We start from the raw sequence: 26,764 nt of genomic DNA on the forward strand, positions 1-26,764 counted from the left end.
GCCAGAACCAAAAATTTTAAATTATATTTACATCTTTCGCTGCATTGTCATCAGGAGATTCGTCATCGTCAATCCCGAACGACGATGCAGGAAAAGATGGAAATACCATTTTTGTTTTTAGCATGCTTTGCACTATTTTTTAAAGTTCGCTTCTGTGCTTCTGTTTTTTGGAGGGGGGGTTTGCATGTAATTTATTTTTATTATTTTATTTCATTTTACATTATATATATATATATATATATATATATATATATATATACAAAATTCTGTACAGTTTACATCTTTTTAGAGAAAGGACAAGGTGAAACACCAAACGATGCACGCCTCTTAGCAAGCAGCGAGCTGAACAAGGTAAAGAGTTGCGCATCAGTAGCAGTGATATTTATAGTTTCTTTAATCTTGATTGGATGAGAGTCGTCGACATTGCAACTTGATTGCATACGAAAGAACGAAACGGAATAATTTTCAGACAACACACTTTAGATTCATAATTAGTAGTTTTTAAGACAGGAAGGGGAGGAAGCCAAATTAATATTAGGAATTAAAAAGACTATTGCTAAATTAAATATGTTTTCGTATTTTATATTTTACAAATATACATGCAGAGCTATATTTAATTTGTTTATGTTCAGGAAAAGGGAAATATTTAGAGCTTCCTATAACAACAAGTTGCCAAATTAATATTTTTTTATAGTTTAAAGTTTTACATTTTTTTTCGTTTTTCGAAGAATTAAAGAAACCTTCTTTGGCAGAAGCATAGTGGAAACAACCTGCTTGTCTTTAATTAAACCGATTAAACTTCTAGTGTTCAGCGGTCTTATTCAACCAATCAGTAATGCGAGTGCACGTTTTCGAGAAGGGCAGCCATTTTTTTTTTTTTTTTTTTTTTTTTTTTTTTTTTACGGCCATTCATCAAACACTTGGAAATACAAATGAGTGAAAGCTCTTATGACCATACCAAGAGTTTTGTTTTAGACGTTTCCCGTACTACCAATATCTGGAGAAGATTTTTGACTCAGCAGCACTTTATGATCCTCCACCCATGCCTGAAAGACACTATAAACATCCAGTATTACGTACGCCTATGAACTAAGGAAAAGTTGAAATGTGCACAGAGCCGACGTCAATGTAAAACCCCATTTCTGAAATCTTTGTACTCAAACACGGCACACGTTCATGATATAAATCTATAAACTATTCATGATAAGACTATTTAAGAAAAAATTGCCAGTAATTTTAAAATAAATTTTATTATTTTTTCAAATTAATTAAAAAACAACTATAAGATTGTATCACTGTATTCAATGGCTACAATTTTTCCACACTTTTATAAATTTTCATTAGAGTTTAAAGGCCTTTTATCTTTTCATCATACAAAAGCGATTGGGTCAGTTCGCTGCCCCTTAAAGTAGACATTATTTTGTTCTCTCTCTTTTTTTTTCTTCAATTTCTGCCTTGTTAAATTATGGGCTGAATATAATACATATATTACGCCTGTAATATACTTAATTCTGAGAAAATTTATTATTAAGAACGTAAGTAAAATTAATTCAGAAAATTGTAAATTTGATGAAAAATTTAGAAATGAAGTTTTATTTGCAGAAATTTACTTAACTTCAAAATATATCAATGAATGGGCTTCAGATTAAAAGGAGAAGCTTCTTCTGAGAAGAAATAATACACTCATATGAAAGAAAAAATTTGTTTAAACAGGCTTGAAACGAATTACCAAAATTTCCGGTTGTGTGTATTTTCACGATGCTTGTAATTAGAACTTCTTTCTATCTGTGGCTCAAATATAAGCGAAGACACATTTTATTTTTCATATTTCGTGCACTTGAATATCTTCATGGTTTCTAGAGTAACTACTGAAATAAAAAATGTGGTGGACGATAAGTAATCACCATACAGATTACCTCGTGCCTCTTCTCAGTCGCCTTTTAAAGGAAGAGAACGTAGTAGATTGTCGCATTCTCCCTAGCGTGCTCTTGTATAAATAATTAGCACGTCGAGCTAAAAACTGACAACTGAAAAATCACAGGTTAAAATCTCAGCCGAGTTTATGGCTCATTTTTCACGTTTCCTGCAATTAAAATTCACATTAAGCTTCAGAAAACGTTTTCTTGTTTCCCTTGCGTAACAACGGATGTAAGTGTTAATGAATAGATAACGCGGCAAACTCGTAAGATCTTAAATATGTGTGGAATTCAGATTAGATTTTTAAGACGTGCAGCATATGTGTAATATTAGAAACTAAAATAAAAAAATATTAAATTAAATTCTCTAAAAGTTTAAGAAATGAATATAAATTATTTCATTTCTTAAACTTTTAGAGAATTTAATATTTAAGTAAATTATTCACTCCGGATAAACCTTTTTTGTGCAATGAGATATTGTGTGTGTGTGTGTGTGAATATGGCAAAGCCTCGAGGGCTATCTGCCTAAGATGAGGGATGCCTTCGTGGAGGACTTTCTAAGGGAAACTGGCTCGTATACACGTTACACATGGGGAAAACCACGAAAACGCCCATGCAGCCAGCCCGTTCGCGGGATTCGAACCTCGGACCGAACTACCAGTGTTCAGCGATTTTACCGCTCGGCCGCTGATGGGCCAATGAGATATTGTAAAAAAAAAAAAAAAAAAACTTTGCATATGTAACTAGTAAACTGAGGGAAAAAAATTCATATGTAATCTAGTTAAGAGTACAAAAATATTTTCTGGTCTGCTAGTGAAAGATATGCAGTCCTTTATATAATTGTAAAAACTCCGTATCTGTATTGCCATATTCAATAATGGCAGAGAATGCACTTGCTTTACTGGCATGTGATTAGTGTTGCGTGATGGATGTGCATTAGGAGAAACAATGCTCTCTCACGCAATGGGATGAAAAGCATTTTTACATGAAACCTCAAACCAGATCTAGTGGTTATCAGTCGATCAACAGAATACAGCAAGAAAAATCTGTCTAGGACTCATCAGCCGTTCTTAACATGTGTAGAACAAATTGCCAAATATTGATTTTTCGCTACTCTCGAAATCACCTTGGAACACGACATATAGGTATATTTTCGATGTCATGCTGCTGATGACATCTAACAAAAGATAAAGATCACGAAAATCTAAAACTGCTAAAGGTCAAAACATATCAATACAATTTTAATAAAGAAGCACATTGTGATATTGTTACATAAGTAAGATTATGTTATAAAACTGCACTGCAAATCGAAAATTAGGATTCGTATCTGTAATATGTAACGATAGCTCAGTGCATTTAAATATTAGCGTATTTCGAAGCAGAATGTAAATTCATGTTGTCAGCAGTTTTGGATTTTACAATAAACCGAATTTTGCTGACAACATTTTCTGATTTACTTTTTCTATCATAAATTTAATATACATTCTATTATGAATTAATTAGCAGTTTTCCAATAACAAATACTTGTTATATTTATCTGTCACGAGTTTGAGCTGCTTTTTCGTAGATTTTCTTTAAATATGCTAACGATTTTCCATGCTCAATGAAATTTTTATGATACCCCTTCTGCTTGATGACAGGATGTTAAAAAATTTTTACGACGGGTGTTTTTAAGTAAGGGCCGTTTGAAAATAAAAACCAAACGAAAGAAAATTTTCAAAAACCAAATTTGTTTTCAGATTCTACATACGTTCCTCTATTTTTCAACATAGTTTCCAAGTTTGTTTAAACAACCATACTTTACAACTAGATTTTGAATCCCCTCTTCATAGAAACTTGCCACTTGCTCTGATAATAGAGAGGTTACGGCCGTTTTCACGTCCTAGACTAGACACTTCAGGAAATTTGTTTGAAAGTGTGCTTATGGTGAAACTTTTGTTCTCAAGAATTTTCGCTTCAACTGAAGCTATCATATTGTCTGTGGTCATAGATGGGCGACTGGAGCGGGACTGCCGAGAAAAAAGCGTATCACTCACCGTACTTCGCAAGGGGCAAACGATTCGATAATCTTGAACATTTTGAACATAACAATCTTTAAACACATAAGACCCAGAACAGACCGCACAGGTTACCTACACGGCTACAACTGAGCACAATTGTTTCCAAGGAATGCCGAAACATGACGCAAGCAGTATTAGTGTATATAACAAAACGGTCCTTACTTAAAAAAACATGCTACGTATATCGGTACATTCTTTAGAAAGTCTTCCACGACGTTATTCGACATCTAGTAGATCAATAATTTACATTTGTTAGCTATGCTATCATTTCAGAATAATTATCAATGAAATTTAAATCCATAGACGCATACTGAAATTCTGTTCCCATTTTTCGTAGTTTAAAAGTCTTTTCTTAGTATAATAGATGATACACTCCAGCTAAAATGAATTTTAATAATTTTGTTATTATAATAATTTTCCTTTGATCTCAGTTGAAAGTTGTTTGAATTCTTAGCATTCAATTTACAGGTTATTATTAAAGAAGTAGTATATTATCATTTTCTATGTTCGAAGTCGGAAAATCTTTATTGTATCTTGTCAGTGTTATTATCAAATTAGTTTAAAGAAAGCTTCCAAACGTCTCGTTTGGGAACATTACCTTACATCAAGAAAAATAAATTATGAAATCATTTTCCCGTTAGCAGCTCTATTTTCACACATCGCTTTCACCATTTTCATTCTAAATTATCCCAAAATATTTTTTCAGACTAGCGAACCAGATTTCTTTCATATGTTCACCTCTAAACGTTATAGATTCATGGTTTTATGGAATGTCTTGCAGTTTATGGCGCGCGAACCGATTATTTCTTTGTTAGATCCAAAAATGTATTTCAGTAGAATTTCTATAATTGAGTTCCACTTGCTGTTTATATACATATACTGTAAATATACATATACACACACATTAAGTAACAACTATTGACCAAAACCGGAAGTAGAAATAAAATGAAACCCCTGGGATTCTTCAACTGACACAAATTTCTTATTAATGAAGCCCTTAGGTAGAATGATATTGCGAATGTCAGTTTAAGCATGCAACCGATCATACGAGATGATGTATTCCAACTTACTGAGTAAAAGAATTAGGTTTCTTCTACTGTATATGCCAACTGCAATTACTTTCAATACGACGCCAACAAATGATCAGCACAAGAAATACTGCTTCATTAAGTAAAACCTCCCTGCTTTGTCTTTGGTGGTTGAAAAAAGTAGGCATGCTTCGCAAACTACAATATTTTCAGAATACAGACCGTGGTGTTTCTGAGAAAGCATATATTTGCGATATTTAAAAGAAGGATGGCCCAATTAAGCTAGTCTAAGGTTCTTAATTCCTACATTTTCCGTTTATAATAACGACTGAAAAGGTTTGTGAAGTATAGGATAATATCGAGGTCATTAAATTTGGGAATCTAAGACTGGACAATGCAAGAATAAGAATAGGCGGCAGTCAGGCCCCTCGTCGGCTGGTTCACAAAATAGTTACGGGGAAGGGGCAGATGCGGTCAATCTTTTATTTAGCTGTTTAGTATTTAGTTAGTTCAGTATTCAGTATTAGTACAGATACCAAGAAAAATTTTAAAAATTAGTATTAATCACCATTTTCTACACTTTTTTCTATAATTATTAAAAGAGATTTAAAAACATTAATCTAAATAAATGTATATGTATTTTTGAAATTTTGGAAAATGAGAGTAGGGAATGAACTCTTAGCAATGGTAAAAAGTGTGCATGGGGCTAAAAATTGCTGCGAATTCCTAGTCTAAACCGTCAGCCATCAGTATCGATAACAATAAAAAACAATGCGTTGAAGATCGAAAAGTTCTTCCGTGCATCCTCACTGTTAAAATGATACAGCAAGCTACCTTTGCATTAATTTATAGATTTTTCTATCACAAAAACACCTTGTAGTTAACGGATAATTGAAAATTTCGAATAATACAACAGGTAATGTATTCCACTTAAAATGCCCCAGTTCGATATTTATAGAGGACTCGGATGAAATGAACTTCAAACTATTATATATTTCATAGGAAAAAAAAACGCGTAGATAAAATTTACAAAATTGTATAAAATATTTAAAATGAGAAAATAAAAACTAACAAAAAGACTATTTATATTTTATAAATGCATTAACTATAAATTCCAGAGTGAGCATGTTTGAATAATCTTATAAAAATACGAAGAATGAAACTATTCATCGCATGTTTTAATAAGCAGTGAGACTGTTTTTATACATTTCTGATAACGCACAGTAATTTCAAAGAATGTTTCAAAGCTAATAAAGTCATGAAATATTTGCATTAATAAAAGCCATTCCATCTAGCACTGGAAGATTCGTGGTTTGAATCCTTATGGGGCCACCGTTGGTTTTTCTCTTTTCGGCTTCGAAAACATTTAATATAAATGATAAAGAATAAATAATATAAATATAAAGAATCTAGATATAAATGTCCATTCTTTACAATTTTGTTTTTATGTTTTATATAAGCAGTTTCTAACTTTAAAAAATGCATGTTTATTTGCATATATTTGTTGGATAACATTGCACTTTAGTAATATTAGCATCTGATTATTTGATTACTTTTCTTTTTGATGTTTTGAGTGCTTGATGGTTTCTATGAAAAATATTAACAGACTGTTTCTTTAAACATATTTAATTATATTTATTTTCGTAAGTAGAAAGCAAACGGAAGATTATCTGAAAAGTCTGTTCTTTATAGCTTGCAAGTACCTTGTCTTTAAGTTTCATAAGAGTGAACTAATTTTTGTCGAAATATTCCAGCACTACTTTATAAAATCGGAAATGTAAATATTTTATTTGCTTTTAAAATTTCAATCTGAGACAAGTTTGTTTAGCTCCGAGTCGTACATTATTTTAGAATCTGATATGCTGAAAGCGCCATAACATATTTACTTGGATTTTTCAGGCTTTTATTTAATATTTTTATGCTGTTATGATTCTGTGGTTACGGAGAATATTTTGGCAAAATATCGATTGCGAGTAAGGAATCTGAAAAATACAAAAGCGGTTTTTATTAATTTGTCGGCATAATCAGCTGTTGATTTATGATATCTGAAGGGAAATGTTTATAATAACCACAACTGGTGCAAAATGAAAAATAATATATTTTATTGTTAATATGCAACGAAATATTTTATCATCACCTTTAGTGAGTTTTATTATATGGCTGATTTACAGAGCGTTTTGCTTTCATTTCGTAAACGCATATAAGAATCTCGCAGAAAAAACGAGCGATCCAAAATATCCCTCATATTCAAATGCCACTCACGTACAGAGAAAGAAATCTAGTGAAATGATATTTCCTTATGATATTGATCTGAAAGAAAGTATATATACTCGCAGAAGCTTTTCATAAGAAAATTTGACTTCTGAAGTGCTGAAAATAATACCCACGCTTGAAATCATGTAAAATAGTTTTCCTGAGATGTCATCATTTGATCTGTCAGAAGCGAAATCAGATTTTTAAATTTATTTTTTTTTATGTTGGAGAAAATGGAGAAGGAACTTTATATGCCAAGGGTGGCAGCTGTGTCTACTGATTTTAAACCCCTGTAAACCCCAAAAATGCTTACAAATTTAATCATTTTATCATCGTGCTCTACTGTTTGCGTACAATAAACATCGTTTTTGTACTTGCTTTTCTTCGTGATGCTGCAATTTTAATGGCTAGGAGTGTATAATAAAATGATTCTATATTCTACTACTTTACAAACAAATATTTTCTATCCTGTTCTTCCTTTTACGTGCGTATGTGTGTGTTACAAAAGTTAATGTGTAATTATGTTTGAACAAAGCTAAATAAGAATTTCTGCTGAGTAGAGTAATGCAAAACGTAAAAAAATAAGCAATAATGTGAAGCTAGGTAACTGAAGCAATATATGTTGAAAAGTGTAGTCTTGATCAAGAAATTTTAGCTGAATGAAGCAAAAGAAAAATTTTTAACAAAGCTTACTAAAGATGAAAAACATAATGAATAGCATCAGGAACGGGAGAACTATGTGAATTAAAGAAAACCGGAAAATCTCTAGAAACAAATTTGAAAATTCTGAGGGTAATATTTACAGGGTCTATCAGAAAAATCTGCACAGACTTTCACAGTGGTTATTTGCGTATTGATTTCAAAACGAATTGAATTACTTTTATTACATGTAGAAGAATGATTGCTCAACACTTGTCGGTACTGTTATGACTATAATAGGTGACATTTGATGTATGGTAAACATCAAAAGATATCAAGTAGCACAGGAAATTGGTTTTGTTGGTGACATTTAATCAAAAAATCACACGCCATATGCAGCAGTCACCACGAACACACTGACCTTGCTAAAGCAACCACTCGCCGTTCTGCTATGGCTTTGGCTGCTAATAGTCACCATTCTAACATTTTAAATACTCTACACAAATACAGGGATAGAAAAATTAAACCTAATCTAACCCAGAAATATGCATGGTTATATTGAGCTATAATTGATTTCCGTACTAAACACAATTAAGATTTTTTCGTTAAAGTGTTGCGTACACTTTTTGACGAACCATGTATATTGCTGTATTGCGCAATTTAAAGTGATCCACAAAAACTTTGCCATCAAGATCGTAATGCTGACTTCGAATAGTAACACAACATACTTTTAAGCAATGAGCATTGGCAAAAAGTGAATTAGAGAAATGGGTCTACTATATATTTATTTTTCTCTCAGTACAACTAAATACACTATAGAACTACGATGGCATTATTTTCTTTAGACCTGATAATCGCTTTAGTATCTTCATGTGCACAACATTCTGCTGCTATCTTTAAGTTCGAAACAAAAGCGCATTTCATTTCTGGATAAGCTATCCCTTTCTTCAAGTCACCGTTAGTTCTCGTGTTACGAACCAGATTATAACTTTTGTCTAATCAGCGTTTAACTTTTAACAACTAAATGAACAATGAAATGTTAAGCGGAAAATGGTACCAGAATGTCTCGTTCGAAAGCCATTCGTGTTTTTGGAGCATTGACAAACTTTTTATTTTCAGAAAACAACTTAAAATTTCGCAAGTTGTCATCAACATTTGAGTTGATGCTAGTCTTCTGATAAGGCGATCTTAGTGGTAGCAGCCCTTGCACATATTTTAGTTCAGTAATAGCAGATGACAGTAGTGCCTCTGCAGGATTCTTCGGTTTCTGTAGAATTAGCTGCCACACTGACACTCTTTAGTTTGTGCTCAGATCAGACATACTAAAACTTGATTGTAAATAATAAAAATAACACGGTAGGCTTCAGGGACATTTATGAATAGGAAATAGAGAATCAACCATTCAATTACTTCTTTTATCAGAAGTAACAGATTTTAAAACTGTTAGTGTAAAATCTTCAGGCACTTGAAAAATTTTTTTCCAAAAGAAACGGTGGAAAAAACTTACAATATCTAAGAAGAAATTTGACAGTCTACGAAGTTTAATAGCCAGCAATGCAACACGAAGCTGTGCTTGAGCATTTTACAAACTTTGAATCGTAAAACTATGTTTTGAAACTTATGTAAGTCAACGCTCTTTTTCGCAAATTTTTCTTTATATTTTTATCTTTTGATTAATGAATGAAACGTTAAGAATGCTTTCTATAATTCTGTAGTCTATGTCACAATATGGTAACATTTGTAATAAACTTTAATTCCCTGTCTTTATTTTTTTTTTATTGTTCTAAGCCATGAACTTCCAGTATTGTTCAAAATAATATAAAAAAACGAAAAAACAATAAAGCAATTGTATAAATTTTTAAATGCTAATTTTATACAATTTTATAATTATTAAGTTAAGGCATTTCAAAGCCATCGAAAACATTAAACTCAGTCACCTCAAAATTTCATGTTTAGAGATGTGTCAATATTGCAGCCCATGGACGATATATAAAGAAAAAGGTAACAGCAGCTAGAATAATTTAACATTTTCCTGACAATGTTCAATAAAAGCATAAGCTGAGTCAAAATAATTTACAGTAATTTGGTAAAATTGTGATAATAAGTAAAATGTATGAATTAATATTCATATGAAATAATAATACAATGGAACCTCGAGATACGAGTTTAATTTGAGCTCTTATAACCAGTTTCTCGTATCTAGAAACAAACTTCCTTGAAAATAATGGAAATCCAGTTAATCCATTCCACACCCCCAAAAATTTCAACATGTAAATCAATTTTCCTAATAATAAATAACACTGGTAAGTAATATCCGGTGTTTTTCAGAGAAGGTCACACAACAGATTCTTAGCGCAAATGATAGCTTCCGACACCGAATCGCCTTTCAACTCCTTCTCGTTAATCCACACCACAACAGCTTCTTAACATCTAAGGAGCCCACCAGCGGCCGAGCGGTAAAGTCGCTGAACACTGGTAGTTCGGTCAGAGGTTCGAATCCCGCGAACGGGCTGGCTGCATGGGCGTTTTCATGGTTTTCACCATGTGTAACGTGTACACGAGCCAGTTTCCCTTAGAAAGTCCTCCACGAAAGGCATCCTTCCCCTTAGGCAGATAGCCCTAGTGTGCTTTGCCATAATTAAATACACCAACACCTTAACATCTAGGAGTTTTGGCCTTTGCTTGGAAGTAACGGTAACTCCTTTGTCTACATCAAGATTTTAATTTCTTCGTTCTTCTTCAGAATAATGCAGATCGTCGATGCCGAATGGCTGTAAGTCTTCGCCAATTCTGCCACTCTTACACCACGCTTATGTTTATCTATGACTCCTTTATTACTTTCAACGGCTACGGCTTCCTTCCTTTTCTTTGTAGCACTATCTGAGGCAACAAGCTTCTTGTGAGGCATCGCTAAATAATTATTTTCACGTTAAATGTAAAAAACAATTAACTCACAATCGCACAAACACGTAGATCAAAGTACACTGAATGATCTGACGAGGGGATTTAACGAGTCTAGCCGGATCGGGAAACGAGCCACGCATAGCAACAGCCTGCCTTGTGGCTCGTCACTCGAGTGAATGATCGTATTTAGAGACAAAATTTTCGCTCATACTTTTCTCGTATCTCGAATTTCTCGTATATAGAGGTGCTGGTATCTCGAAGTTCCGCTGTACTAATTACTAAATTTTCAAAGATAATAATAATTACAAAATTTTGCCATAATAATACTAAATACACAGTTTTACATATTACCTCAATTTTACCAAAATGCTATAAATTAATTTGATTAATCTTATACTTTTCAAGTTGTATATTGTTAACATAGAATTAAATAACTGGTATAGTTGAATTGCGTGAATGATTTGAAAATATGTTTACATGTGATTTAACTCACTTAGCATCATTTATCAATAAAGGCCTCATGATTTCTTGAGAAAATTAAAGTTGCAGGAACACCGGTTCAAGCATTCTAACTCAATTTATTTGCAGTTATGTTTTACTTTTGTGTTACGATAAAAGTCTCTTAATTCAGTCTAAATGAAAGTTTGTGGGGAAAAACCTTGAGCATCATCCAAAATTACTGTGTCCCCTGACTGAATTCCATTTCTTTTCTTTGTTAGCAAATAAGGTAATTAAGAAACGCGGAATGTAATGGAAAGCAGGGAGCTATTTTTTGTAAAATTCGGTATTTCGAAAATTTTATGTAAAAATATATATAAGTATTTCACTTCCGAGATTTTATTTTAATATATATATATATTGTGATTTTCAGTAAGAAATCTAATCACTTGCAAAAGAATAATTTACATTACGAACAGCCAGCAACAAGATAGCTTAATTTAGTGTTGCTTTCAATGGCACAGGTAAACGGAAGGGCCCAGGGTTTTTCCTGGTTAAACAAAAATTAAATAAAAAATATCAAACTTGTGCTTAAGAGCCATTATAAAGTTTCAACAGAATACTTAAAAGGGCAAACTGAGTGTCACGTTAGGAATTTCAATGTCAGTATATAGGGTTCTTCTTCATAGTTTAACACAAATATGAACCACATTCCCTTAAAAATGCCTGTACAAAAGCATATATCCTGTTACATAGTCCTAACCTTATCTACTAACTATACAGTCAGTTTTGAGTTCGATACATAGTTTCTAAAAACCATGTTGTTTATATCAGATTTTAATTTGCTTGGTATTTAATAAATGGATAAATTTCTTATTTGTTGCTAAACGAAAATAGTCGTTTTCTATTAATTACATTGTATTTGCCTTCTGGCTCTCATCTACGTTCTATCTAAAGATTACGCTGCTTTTTCTTATGTCTTATACTTTTTAGAGTCATTAGGTTAATTTGAAGCAGGAGATGTGAAAAATGTGCAATGCCTTCGCCGGGAGTCGAACTTGGACATCTCGAATAAGCGCCGAGTGTGTTACCGTTATATCACGAAGGTAGGCTTCAAACGGGGAGTATCTTAATAAAAATTAAATTTAAATTTCAATATTTTCTTTTCATGAGTGAGGAACCTCGAAGAAAGTATTTTGAACTTAGTCGAAAAAATATGTATTTTAAATTTAGAAATTTATATAGAATAAAGTTCCAAATAATAAGCTAATATATCTATTTTAATGTTAGAGATAAATAACTGTTTGCAAGGCTAAGTCTAAAATAAAGATAAGATAATCTAAGATAAAGAATTTTATGTGCAAGAGAAGTATGATATGTTAGGCGAATCTTGCATACCTCCTAATATAATTTGATGCAGCTGTTCAAAATTTTCAATCTATGCAAGTACGCTTCTACAGACCTCTCTTACGTCAATATTAAAATATTACAGAGATAATCTATGGAGTCAGAAAAATATCAGAAAAATCATATGATAACGTTTGTACATCAAGCGAAGAAAAATTGCTGACAAGAGATGAAACATTTTTGGAACATAAAATAAAGAGTATTTTTGCTTTTTGAGGAGGATTATTGAAATACCTCGGGAAACCGTTCTGAAAAGGATATATTGAATATTCTGACAATTTTTTATTCGGTGTTGCAGTAATAGAAAGAAGAAAACTCTCTTCAATTTCTTCTGCTTGAGATCAAGGGGTTTTCTGTTTGAGATAAACACTCTCTTGAATGTACACAAGGATGCTCACCATTTCTGATAAAGATTACTAAAAGCAATGGTTTTCTAAACGTTCAAGCAGCATACTGAACCGAAAGAGCTGACTGATTTCAATATCAATAGCTATAGAGCTCAAAAATGTATAAAAATATATAAAAAGGGATTATTGTTTTTCCAGCTGGTATTTCAATATGCTAAATAAAATGCAATGTGTTTCTATTTGAAATATCCGCAGAATGAATTAAGTTTTTCTAAAAAAGTTAGTTTTATTTCACTTAAAATATAATTCGAAAATCTGAAGCATTTATGTGTAAAGATCAGTGACTTGGTATTATTTCATTGCTCACGATATTGAGTTATACCTCATTGTTCAAGACTTGTATGAAACTCCGGAAAAACCATTGCAAATGAAAATACCTTAAATTTTATTTCAGTTCTAAGCGATAATAATTTTGACAAATTAAGAAAAACAGGTAAAATGATTTATGCAGAAGCAAATTACCAACACTGTTTCTCTTAAGCAAGAAAATAAATATCTTTGGAGATTATTGTCTGTCGTACAAATTACAGCTTGAAAAAAATCCAGTAGATTTCTAAAATCACTGAATAAATAACATAAATCTATCCAGAAAAAAGAGTAAAGTAACTCTTAATTAACTCCCTACTAACTCTATTGTATGAATTATTATACTCTTGTCAAAAGCGAAACGAAAATAGATTAATGGAATATTTTGGTGAATAGCTTCTAGGCTAACATGAATTTTCATGAAATTCCATAGTATCACCAGCTTAGCCATTACAGCTTTGAGATATTATTAATTTGGCCGAAATTTGTCTCCAAGTTTATTGATGACTAACAGGCTGGAATTATGCTGCGTATAAATAAATGCATGTCTGGTAAGTTTAAAATAACTTTCAGTAACTTACTCTTATTCAATATTTTATTCTTTTGAATACAGGGACTTATGTCACCCAAATCTTATAAATGTTAAGACAATACCTAAGTCGAAATGAAGTCTCAAGAAAGTATTTGAAAAGGTTTGCTAAGGAATTTTTCTTGATTTTTATGAAATTCCTATCCAGAAGTTTCAGTTCATTCTTAAATCAAAGTCTGGAACTCCACAGTTTATTCTGATTTCTAATTTTCTGTTAGCAGTTTAAAAATAATTAGAAAAATGAGCGCTTAAGTTTCTTTAAAATATGGAAAAATGAGCTTTTCATTTTCTTAAATATGTGTACGGCATCCGGTTTCAAATTATGTTAATGTTCTTTTATGTTTTTGCATTTTTAAATCTGGAGCATTTATTGGCTATATAATTTTTCAAACACGGTGCGGAAATGGATGATAAAAATAATTAGGTTTTCACTGTCAAACAATAGCACGCAACATTTAAAATAATTTGATACTTCACCATGCAGGACTGCTAGTACCACTGCCTCACATACCGTCTTAAAGCAGATATGCAAGTACACAGAAGCAAACATAAATTCATTAAATTGGACAAATTCATATCTTCCGTCAACGGTACAGTGCATAAAGTCGACATGTGCAAAACAAACTTTTCCCAAACCTTAATATTATTACAGGTATGGCACAAAATTCAGCTACCCAATCAAGTTCTGAAACACATCCAAATTAAGAAAAATTGTGTAACAGGAGCTACTCTGAGAGTTCCTTTTGTTTTGAAACCTATCGACTGAAATGTGTCATGCCACACTTTACTACTGCTCACAGAAATATAAAAAGCAAACAATTAATCTAGAATAGATGTTGAAGTCTGTATCCAAAATGCATTCTGATTGTGACTTATAGTACGTCTAATGCGTTTGGCTTCTGACTGTAATTTAGAAGCCTTGTTCTGAATGAGTTGGACTTTGTTTGTTCATTGCATCTCAAGAACAGTTGCAGGATACAAGTTAACAATGTTTGGTTATTTAAAGTTGCATTTGAATCATCAAAGAGGTTTGGAAATCTGATTTTATTTCAATAATTCGGAAGCTATATCAAATGTCTTCCATATCCTTTCCCAATTTGACCAACAACTATTACAGTAATGCAGTTTCGCTTATATGAAGCTGATATATTAGTAGCCAAACTATGTAACTTGTTATACTAATGTGACGCAGTAGTTTCAGAGCCAATCTATGCTAATGTGCTTCATTAGAATTATGATGCATTTCCTTGGTAAAACAGAACCTTAAACCAGAATATGTCGTTCATCTAAGCAGTTTAGTAAACATCAATACTAATGTACAAATTAATACGCAAATCAGAGATTAATGAAGTAATCTCTCAATAAATTCAGTAAGTCAATCTTGTATTGCCGGGAAGGTTAAAGGCGAAATATGTGCCAACAGTTTCATAATCCATGCTGTCTACAAGTACAGTAAATAAAATATGATAGCTTCAGGTTATTTATTAAAATCATTGCAACATGATTATACGTGTCCGCAAATTTTAGAACGACTCGTAAATATTGAACACCCATAATGAATTTTCTTTAATCATAAACTACGCAATTTATCTTAAGTTGAAACTTAATTTTAATGCTATGTGATCCGAAAATAGTAAAATAGCAATTCTAAACTAAATAGCTTAAACTCAGAAACATTAAAAATGCGTCAAAAACATAGTAATTAATTTTATTATAGACGAATTTAAAAGGAAAACCAAGAATGTAAGGTATCCCTTTAGTTTGTTTTCCTTGAATGAGGTCATGTTTCAGTGGCACATGTACGCCTACATAAAATGACTTCAAAGTGCTGTCGATTTTTACTTCCTTGTACGAAGTAAAAAGGAAGTATTGTAATCGCGAAAATTTTCAGGCAGCATATTTCAGCAAAAATATCCATTTTGACCGTTTTCGAATGCAATTTAACGATGTATTTGCGTGATATCTGTACGTAAGGACAGAACAAAAGACTCTTTTCCTCCAAAAAAATTATAAAACTGCTTTAAAATGAATTCTGAAGAGAACTTTTCGTGGCGTCTGTAAGAACGTATGTACGTACGTACGTACGTATCTCGCATAACTCAAAAACGAGTAACCTCAGAACGTTGAAATTTTGCATATAGGACTACTATAACATGTAGATGTGCACCGCGTATTTTGGCTGCAATCGGCCGCGCCAAACGTATATAAATATATTTATATATATATCCACTCTGTTACCCGGCTCAGTGATCTCACTTTCTTTACACTTATATGTTTGTAAATTGTACATTTTTTGCTTTAAAAATGATTGAATTATGTTGTTCTTATCTTCCGGTTAAGGTTTTTATGCCTTTAGTAAATCAGTGTGCAATATTTTTAGAATTATCAACAATTTTAAAGTTGTTTAAGTGCCAATAAGCCTAATAATTTTTATGATGGCGGCCATTGCTTGTTTACATTTGAAACAGCAAAATAGTAGATTTGTTGCCAATCTAGAGAGACTAAGCTTCGCAACAACAAAGATAACGCCTTCATTTATTATTGCGAATTAAATCATGCTTAAGCCTTTCTGGAATTTTTTCGAGGAAATAAGTGTTTAAGATTTACTTCGTAATTTTTAATACAGATATTTTGAGTTTTTATGTATTTTTGCCTTCTCGCGAAGTGAGAACTGAATTAATTGAATGAGAAATACTCAAGCGTCAGTGAAAAATTGTTTATTTTTTGTTTCGTTTGCTTAACTTCTTTTATATACCGTTATAACTTTATTATATTATTTGAATAGAACATGTGCCAACGATTACAGAATTCTTTAAATTATACAAATTTTGTGCATTCTGAGTTATAATATGAGTGGAATATAATACTGTTAAGTGAATCTAGCGCCAGAGTGTCGCTATGGTAAACAAATAGAGTGAATTTTAAAGAATGCATTTATTCTATTGTGGTTTATGCGCTGTCGGCGAAGTAAATTTAATTCAATACAATAAGTTTAAATGAAATGCAAGAAAAAATGCATATAATTTAATATTCCGTACAAGGAAGTCATGTGGTGTACACACCAGATTTTTTTAAACGTTATGCATTCATAGCCGTTGGGATGCACGTATATACCCTTAACTGGATATAGATATATTAAACGTATTAGATGCAAATAAACAAATATAAGAAAGTTAAACACATTGGACAAGAGTCTCTTCGAATATTACTGATGCATTACTTCACAAGGTATTTCTCCCGCCTTCTGAGTATGCCTTCATGGTGTAATGGTCAACACACTGGGTGAGTATTCGTGAGGTCCTTGTTTGAGTTCCGTCGAGTGCAATGCTCATTTTCATCTCTCCTGCTTTCAAAAAGTATCTAATGACTTTATAGTGGCACCCGAACTAAGAAAAAAGGTGGTGGATGATTTCCCACCACCAGAATTTGGCGATCGTGTATTCTAACCTCCAGTCGCCCCTTAAAAAAAGGATTGCATAAGGTATTTCTCCCGCCTTCTTGATATGCCTTCGTGGTGTAATGGTCAGCGCACTCGTCATTGCGTATTCGATAGGGCCGTGGTTCGAGTCCCGGCGAGGGCATTGATCATTTTTCATCTCTCCTACTTAAAACAAATATCGACTATCTCTACAACTTACCTAAAAAAAAAAAACTATGAAATATGGATGATTAACCTGAGGATAGTTTCAGTTTGTTTTTCTTATGATAATTTCCTTTTTTATCATCTGTTCTTTCCGTTAGCTTTATGAAATGCAAATTGGTTTGAGCTTAAACAGCGAAAGATTTATAATTTATGGAAAGTGCTATAAGAATATCCTGAGACGACTAACCAGCAACCTATGGATTAGTTGAGTAAATTCAGTGTCTATTAGAGTGTAGGGTTAAAATCTTCATTTCCAGAACCACTTTAGTAAGTGAAAATTATATTTTGTATTATATCGCTTCATATACTTAAAATTCTGTAATTCCGCAAGTAACGGTGGACAATATCTGTTAATTTTTAGCTATATAGCAAGATGTAAATTTTAATAAATATTTTAGTTGAGATTTATCGCTTTTCTGTGTCATTGAAGTTTAATTAGATTGTAGTTTAGTCTGAAACTAGTTATTCATAAAATCAAGGCATATTAAATAATTACAATTAGATAGTTAATTATCTTATCAAAACCGAAATTATGATTCATGTTCTTACAGAATGGCACATGTCTTATCAATCTGCGCTGATACGCCTTACAGTAAGATAATAATGGCATTGCTAATTAATTGCTTATCATAAGAAGATATAAATGTATTCGTTTTTAAAAATGATGTATACCACTAAATAGTCAATTAGATGCTCCATTTCATAATTCAGAAGCACTTTTACTTTTATGTAAGCTAAATGAAAAGGTTTCTCTCGAATTCGGAATCATATTTTAAGCAGATTTTATTATATTTTAGTATTCTTACGAGATAATCCTAACAGCGGAAAACATTTTATCTGAACCAATGAAAACATTATGTCTGAAGGTGCAGTTTCCTGCGATAATATATTTATGTACCTCCATTCATTTGTAAATCACGCATCTTTTTAACAATTATGCTCAAGGTGATGAAAAGACGTTTCGTTCAAACACTCAAGTTTACTGTTAGTTGAGGATGAAATCTTTTAAAACAATTAAGTAACAACAAACAAACAAGTAACAGCTTTTAAGTACTTATTTCCTGTTGTAAATAAGTACTTAAAAGTTTGATGAAATAGAGGAACTAATGAATTAAAAACGTAACACAACCGTCTGCTATAATCTAGAACAAAACTTATATATGTGGCATCAGAAAATTTCCAATAGTATGAAAGAAGTAAGACATACGGTATAAATTTTTCTTGCAGTGCAATCATTTTAACATACGATTTAGAATGTAGCGTTTGTTAAATTTGTTAAATTGTTGTCCACATTAGGAAGAACGTCCTAAATATTCTCCGCTTAACGAAAGTTTACTTTATAACAGTTCGTTTTTGATGGAGGGCAAGATTATCAAAAAAAAAAAAAAAAAAAAAATTACTAGCTAAATAAAAGCGAAGAAATTTTTAGTTTTTATGAAAAGAAATTAAAAAAGAGGAACATGCATATCTCAGAAAAGTATTAACGTAATTATTAAACTAGCAGCAACTTTACGATGTTTTTTGTTACGATACTTTGCGTGCAAAAGTATACTACTAACTTCTCCCTACAAAAACAAGATGCGTATACACGCCGATAGCTTTTAAGAGATTCGAAAGACGATGTTCCCTTCCATACTAACCTTGTAGACACATTAGGTGTTTTGGAAACAGGAGAAGTGAAAAATGAGCAACGCCTTTGCTGGGAATCGAACCACGGATAAGCGCGTAGCGTGCAGACCACCACACCACGAAGGCATGCTAAGAAGGCTGGAGAAATACCTTATAACCTCAGATCTCTGTATTTTATCAAATATACGGTGAAAATTCCATAATCGGGGTGAGTGCCAAGCTTGGCGAGAATTTTTTATTTGGCGCGATTTTAATTTGGTTGTGGTTTCCGGCTGTTTGTTTTCTTGTGGCAAACCTAGAGCTTTATTTCGGTAACTGTAAGAGCACGAATTTAGTGTAGCCAGATTTTTTTTAATTTAATTTAAAAATACTGTGTTTGTTTTTATAAGTTTTACTGTTTAATATAATTGTTATATATATGTTTAATATTATATTTATATAAATATTTGCAGAAGGTTAAGCTGTTGTTGGTGGGAGAATGCTGGATTTCATATTGACATGAAGTTTATAATTTGTGAATGCTTTCATTTAATTTTATTTAGTAATTTTTTTTTAGTTTTGTTTCTTGCATGTGGCAATCGAAAGATGTGGAATATTTAAAGCTTTGAACGAAAGTTGTTTAGTGTGCTGAATTCCATGACGATAGTAGCTTGAATATTTTAGTTACTTTATGATGCTGAATACGCATAATTTGCTATTCCGTTTACGTTTAAAACTGACTTCGCAGTGCTCTTATCTGATAAGTGTATACATTTATTTACTCAATAATTATTTACAAGAATTGTTCATTCTACTATTTTATGATGAATTACATATATATAGGACTATGCTTTTACTTGCAAAGCTGTTGGACTTTGTTTTACTCATCTAGTATTTTATCATCTCATTTTACTATTCTGTTTACATAAAATAACGGCGGTTCACTACTGCAAAACTTAAAAGTTGCTATTCTGTTTACGTTTAAAAATCACATTTTAGTGTTTTCATTTACTGCGCCTAAAAAATTCGCCTAGTTTGGTGCCAACTTACCCCGCTTATGGAATTTTAGCCAAATATTCCTCTATTCTGGTCCTCGAACAGCTCATTTCCAACACATCTCAGCTTAACACCATTTTCGCTATCCGCATGCCTTGTCCTTCCAGTGTTCTTGCTGTCTTGCTAGTTCTGGAAAGTGATATATTATTTTGATATTTACTTATCCGCAGGTCTCGTAAATGGGGCTACTGGCTTTATTTCCTTAAATATTGATTCTAGACGTGTACTTTTATTTAAAATATTTCCTAAAATATTATATAAAATTTTAGGGTAACAATTTCAATACGGTGGGAAAAAACGTTTAAACAAAATCCAGTTTCCCACATGGTATCTTAGCAGAATAAAATATGAATTAACAAGACTTTACTTTTATAATTTAAATACAGAACATTCCATATATTTGTGTACAAATGTTTCAAAGACTAGTTAATAATTCCGAGTTAGTAATCAGTTACTATGTTAATAACGAATACATTTTATTCTATTGTAGTAACCATCAGACGAAGGGTCTTTTCTTTTGGATTCTCTCTAAGTGTTTTAGAAATCTGTTATTAATGAACATATTTTCAGTAATTATTCATAATTTATTTTGAACAGATTTCCTCTACTACTGAAATCATTTGGAAATTCGTAATGGAATATTTCAGCAAATTTTGCGGTTATTAGAATTCGTTCGACGCCTAATGTCGACTTTGTTTTTAATTTTTAACTTCTCTTACGATTTTTTTGTCATTAGAATTAAAAATTTAAGGATTAAGAACTAAGTACTTTTTAACAAATCTTGTACAGGCTCTGTAATACATTGTTTAAATCCCGCTTTTGCTCTTAATATAATTTTTGCATTTATGTGTTACTCGATGCATTCGATAAGCTTTTTATGTTTAGGAAACCCAAAACACCTTTATATTCAAATAAATTGTAACTTGCTTCGTCGCGTTTCGCCGTTTCAGATTGGGAAAAGTTTAAATGAAAAACGCAATTTTCTTGTGCCAAGGAAAACTGTATTCCAGGTTTTTTATGAAAGAGAAAATTGCTTCTCTTCTTTCAAATATCCTTCTTTCCAAGGACAGAATTTTCTACACACTGCTTATAATGCTAGGCAAGCAGACTGCAAATTTATATCTGTCTTGCATGTCATCGGTTAACAGCCGACAATTTGCTCAAGCTAAACGTTTTATTCATATCTCAATAGTCTCCTTGCTGAAAATATACATATTCCTTCTGTAATCCTTCTGTTTTCTTCTTTCCTGCATTAGCAAAAGACATTTTAACTTTTCTTAATGTAAAAGGAAATGTTTGCGAAAGCAAATCACGTTTTCCTCTACGAAAGAAAACTGAAATGGATGTCAGTACTAAAGAGCTGTTCTTCTCCATTGATTGGTATGCAAGGAAGGTTCCTGAATCCAATAAAAAGAATGTTTACAAGTGATGCAGTTATCCTTGTTTAGAGTTTTAAGTATGTCTGAAGTGATAAACAGAATATTCTGTTTATTTATGAATGAAACAGAAGAAACCCTCGTACGAAGTTAAATTTATTTATCACTCTGTAGACCACATGTTTATGAAAATTACGAAGGAAAATCGGTTTAGTGATATTTTTTCTTAACTTCGAAACACATTTGTAATTGATTATGATTTTTAGCTACGCTAACGTGTGCGTATATTAGGCGAGTTCCAATATGAATGCATTGTTTATTACGCTTATCTAAATGCAAAAAAATTGCAATTTTACGTTTCTCATAAAATGCATAAAAATCTCATAAAATGCAAGATTTTTCAAATTTGAGTTTATTTATTTTGTAACTAAAACTTATCTTGTTTCAACACATGACGAATTAATAACACATGTCGATAAAAGTGAAAAAGTGAAATATAACTGAGAAAATGGAAACATCTTTGTAAATTGCACTAATTATAGGCAAAGGATCTTAAGCCCTAAGTTCGCCTTCGCAGCGATGATACTCAGTTCATTTTAATAGTTGATACTTAGTTCATTTTAATGGATGGCACAATTTATCCACATAGGGATAATCTAGTGGATGATTTTCTGGAAAGTGAGGATATTAACCGGATGTACTGGCAGTCGGAGAGATCTTCTAACCTAAATCCTGTAAAACATGTCTAGGATAATTTGGGAAATGTGAGCGAATGAAGCGCAAAAAATGCCGCGTGCGCTTTCCAAGACATCTCCCCTAAATAATCTGCCAACATGCATATATACTTGTATGTTAGCGTAATTAAACATTAAAGATTTCTGCAATCTCTTTTTATGTGGAAGAGGATGTGAACCTTTATCACATCACTCATGAACGTTCTGTGGTTTGAATGCCGGTGAGCGCGCAGTTCATTTTTTTTTTTTTTTTTTCATGCCTTATATTCAAAAGCTTAATGAGTCTTTACAGAAAATAAAACTGCTAAAACTAATTTCTTGAGTGCTTTGCTCTAACACAATGATGTAACTAACTTTTATTATATTTAATCCTTATTTAATGTAAAAAATGATATTAACAGCTAAAATTTTCAAAGCATTCTGCAGTAGTTTTAAATATTGAAAAGAAAGGTATTTTAAATAAATTCCGAGAATAAATTAAATAAAACTAAGTCTAATATTATAAGTATTAATTCAATATCGTGAGTTTCATGAGTACTTATTGGATTTCACTTGTCTGGCCAACCAAGCCAGTTTTGTCAGCTTCCAAACTTTGATTTCGTTTCTTTATTTATTTGAAGGTGTTTGAAGAATATAAATAATTAATCGTATCAAAAATAGAACATTTATTATTTTCTAAAATTGACATTACTGAAAACAGCAAATAATAGCATGTAACATTGAGGTTAAAATCGGATAGAGTAAGCCTTCTACTTATGTCCCTTGCAATGAAAATGAAGCCTTGAAACGTCACGGTATGACATCGCCACTTATCATGATGGCTTCCATAAGCGGACTTCTGGTTGGTTTTGTTTACATTCTAATCGGCGTTATCCACATGTTAGTTATGCATCACTAAGCGTTCTCGTTCTAATTTTAATACTTAAATAAAATATTTCTTATTTAGCATATGGAAAAGTCACAAGGATTGTAAATAACTCTTTCAAATTCAATAAAATCTAGCTACATGAAAATATGTAAATGGTATAACTATAACACAGATGTGTATATACAGAGCCAGATTTAAACATGATAAAGCCTAAGCTATTTGAGATATGGGGCCCTTTATAAATCTGTATAATATATTTTATTGTTTGGGGCCCTCCCAAAAAGTGGGTGCCCTAAGCCATAGCTTATACGTAAATCCGGGCCTGTGTATACACAGCAAAACCTGGAAGATCACTGGAAGTTTCAATCGTATTTTATGCAAACTATGTCCAAACACACTTTTCTGAGTTTGATATTTGCTTTCAAATTCAGTGTAATTTATTTAACAATATATTTTGTAGCCTTACCCGTACGTTGTGTGGCGGGCATGATAAGTCTTGGCGTCACGTTGCAGACATTTCCTCGGCTTCAGTTAAGTCATTTTAACTCCATCTATTCTAACCTCCATGCCATGAAAGATGTTGTTTACATGGAAATTATGTTATTAAAATTTTGTTGCCACTGAAGAATAAAAATACATAACTATGACGCATTCGCTAACTTAGCTACTCCGATCAAAATAGTCTACTGCAATTCAAAGTGCAATGACTTGTCCATTTCCAACGTTGCATTAATTTTTTTTTATTTATTATTGAAATTACACTCAAGACAAAAAAGGAATCTTGGCAGTATTTTAAATTAGATTTTTATTTAAATTAACAGAGAAACGATATGCTTTAATAGACTCAGATTTCACAATTTGCCAAATTTACATTAATTTCTAAAGCATAATATTCTGAAAGATTCAGAAACACTTTCTCCTTGGCAGTAAGTTGTTAACACCAAGATGACAAAAAATTTTCAAAGTAGAAGCTTATACTAGGTGACGCACCCAAACATTTCTCATCCTTTAAATCAATGTAATTTCCGGTTCACCATCGCATAGCCCATCCAGTCCTGTTTCTCGAAAAAGAAATTAAATACGAGAAGCATTAGTAAATCCCGGAGAAATAGCGTCTCCAATATTAAGAAAGCATTACCTCTAGGGTAAAATATTTCGAGAATTTAGTGAGAGAATTTCATGCTTGGCGAGCTTTGTAAAGGTGGAAAATTTCATTAACTATCTATTCAAGCTTTTCAGAAGATTTCTTTTCATTTACGAGAGTAACTTTATATTGGCGTCGAGAGAATTGTTTGTTTTCTTTGCAGCTTTAATAATCTTTGGAACATATGATAGTAACCATATTTCGGAGAGGCTGTAACAGCTCTTGACAGCTAGAATGTTTCAGTAGTTATTTCTTGTTTCACTTACGATCAATGGGTTCAGATGCGGAAAGATAATAGTAAATAAATATGTGAGAAATCACTATGTTTTAGAGCCAAGAATTTAAAGAGAGTGATAAAGTTTCTTTTCAAAATTGCCATTTTGTTAATACGCTAAAAAAGAAATTTGCTTTAAATTCAGTTCTGCGTGTTAAATTTGACACAATATTATTTTACAAATACATTTACTATAAATTATTTTTTAAATTCAGTTGCAAATTTTTAGTTTAACTCAGTGATCATCTGTATTAAATGATTTTAACTTTTTCTGTTCTTGAAATCAGCAATCTCACTTATGTCTACTGACAGTTATTTTCTGATCTCCTATATCTAAATTATTCTGCATACTAGTATTATGTTGCTGACAGGAAATGAAAGCAATGGAAGTTGAAGTTTTGACGCTCATTTATTTGCGTATAATAGTGTTTAAATGTAGCCGGAATGTACCAAATTGTGTCAAAAGTGTAAGTATCGAAAGGTCTTAAGCTATTGTATAAATTTAGGCGTTGCGAACCAAAATTTAGTTGTTGCCAATCCAACATGGAAGTAAGGTTAAAAGATAAATAAAATGAATACCTTTATAATTCTCATCATCTTCTAATTCTAATAACCATTTAGAATAATGAAACAGCAATAAGAACATAATCATAAATTACGAAACTGTCATAAATGATACTCTGGAAGCGAAGAGTTTAACGGTTTAGTAAATGCACTCTTATTCCGTCTACAAATGGTAATACAAATGTTAATATTAATAGTAATTACAATTTGTGTACTGATGATAAAAATAATTATTACAAAGATTTATGTAAAAACTGATTAAATCAATAGTTCCTTAAATGATATGCTTTAAACTTATTTTGTATAGAATGAATTATTGGCTCAAGATAACGCTGATAATTTTCTTAGCTTAAATTCTAATTGTAATTTAATATTATATCTTGTTTTTCTTCCGGGGGGGAGGGAGGAAGAATTATTTTCTAACAATTTAAATAAGTTTCTTAGACAAATAATAATGATAATAATTTATTTTTCAACTAATCAAACTGTGAATCTGTTGTAAGGTTGGTTTTAATTTCCCCATTAGTTACAATAAGTTACATTACTTTCCTATCAAGCCTCATTTCATTTCCTTGACAGAATGCAAATTTCTAACTCGCGCGATTTCAAATTAGGTAAAAAGAAGGAAGTACTTATAGGATGGTTTTGGAAGTCAAATCAGAGCGTTTTCTGCTGTTTGAAGGCAAGTTTCTAACTTGGATTATCTAGCGTTTAGAATTCTACGGCGTTGACTTATTCTTGCCATCAGACTTGTTTATATCGACTTCACACAGAGCCAGCTTGCGTGCTAGTTAAACTGTGAAGCCTTTAGACTATACTTCATTAATGTTTCCCTTAGAAAGTCCTCCACGAAGGGATCCTATCCCTTAGACAGGTAGCCCTCGAGGCTTTCCCATAATCACACACACATTAATATTCTTTGATTTTAAGCCAAAATTGGTGGCTTCCGCTAGCACAAGTTGGTGCCGTCTGTTAAACTTTATTCGGATTAAAAAGCAACGGTCTTTTATACACTTCCATTGTCCCTATGGTATTTACAAGGTACAATGAAGAGTCACTAGCTGTCTTTTAGAGGTCTGTTCTAATTGTATGCTCACGAAGAATACAGATCATATACAGTAATTAATAATTTTTATAGAAAATCTTAGAGGAAAAACAGTGATCATACTATTACAGAAAAAGAAAAGAACGCAACCATGTTACTGGACTAATTTAACAGAATTTAATTTTCAGGAAATCTTGGAAGTGAACTGTTTCGACTTAAAAATTGGGAAAGGGCCATAAAGATGAATCCCATTCTTTTATTTAGATAATCATGATTTGGCTCGCTAATGAATAAATTTCATGAGCCAGGGAAGAAGAGATTATTTTCTGATCCTCACAAGGAAACCACTTGAGATTCTTCACTTGTCAAGACCAATATGGAATTACCTTAGATAACTGGAAAGCGCTAATTAGCGGATGCCAATCACCGTTCAATTACCCAAGAATAGAAATCAGTTGGGGAAAAAAAAAAGAAAAGAAAACGAAATCATGCATCAGCGGAGAGG

The sequence above is a fragment of the Stegodyphus dumicola genome, chromosome 1 (assembly GCF_044657685.1).
Source record: "Stegodyphus dumicola isolate Sdum_Otavi_A_Nest chromosome 1, ASM4465768v1".
NCBI lineage: Eukaryota > Metazoa > Arthropoda > Arachnida > Araneae > Eresidae > Stegodyphus > Stegodyphus dumicola.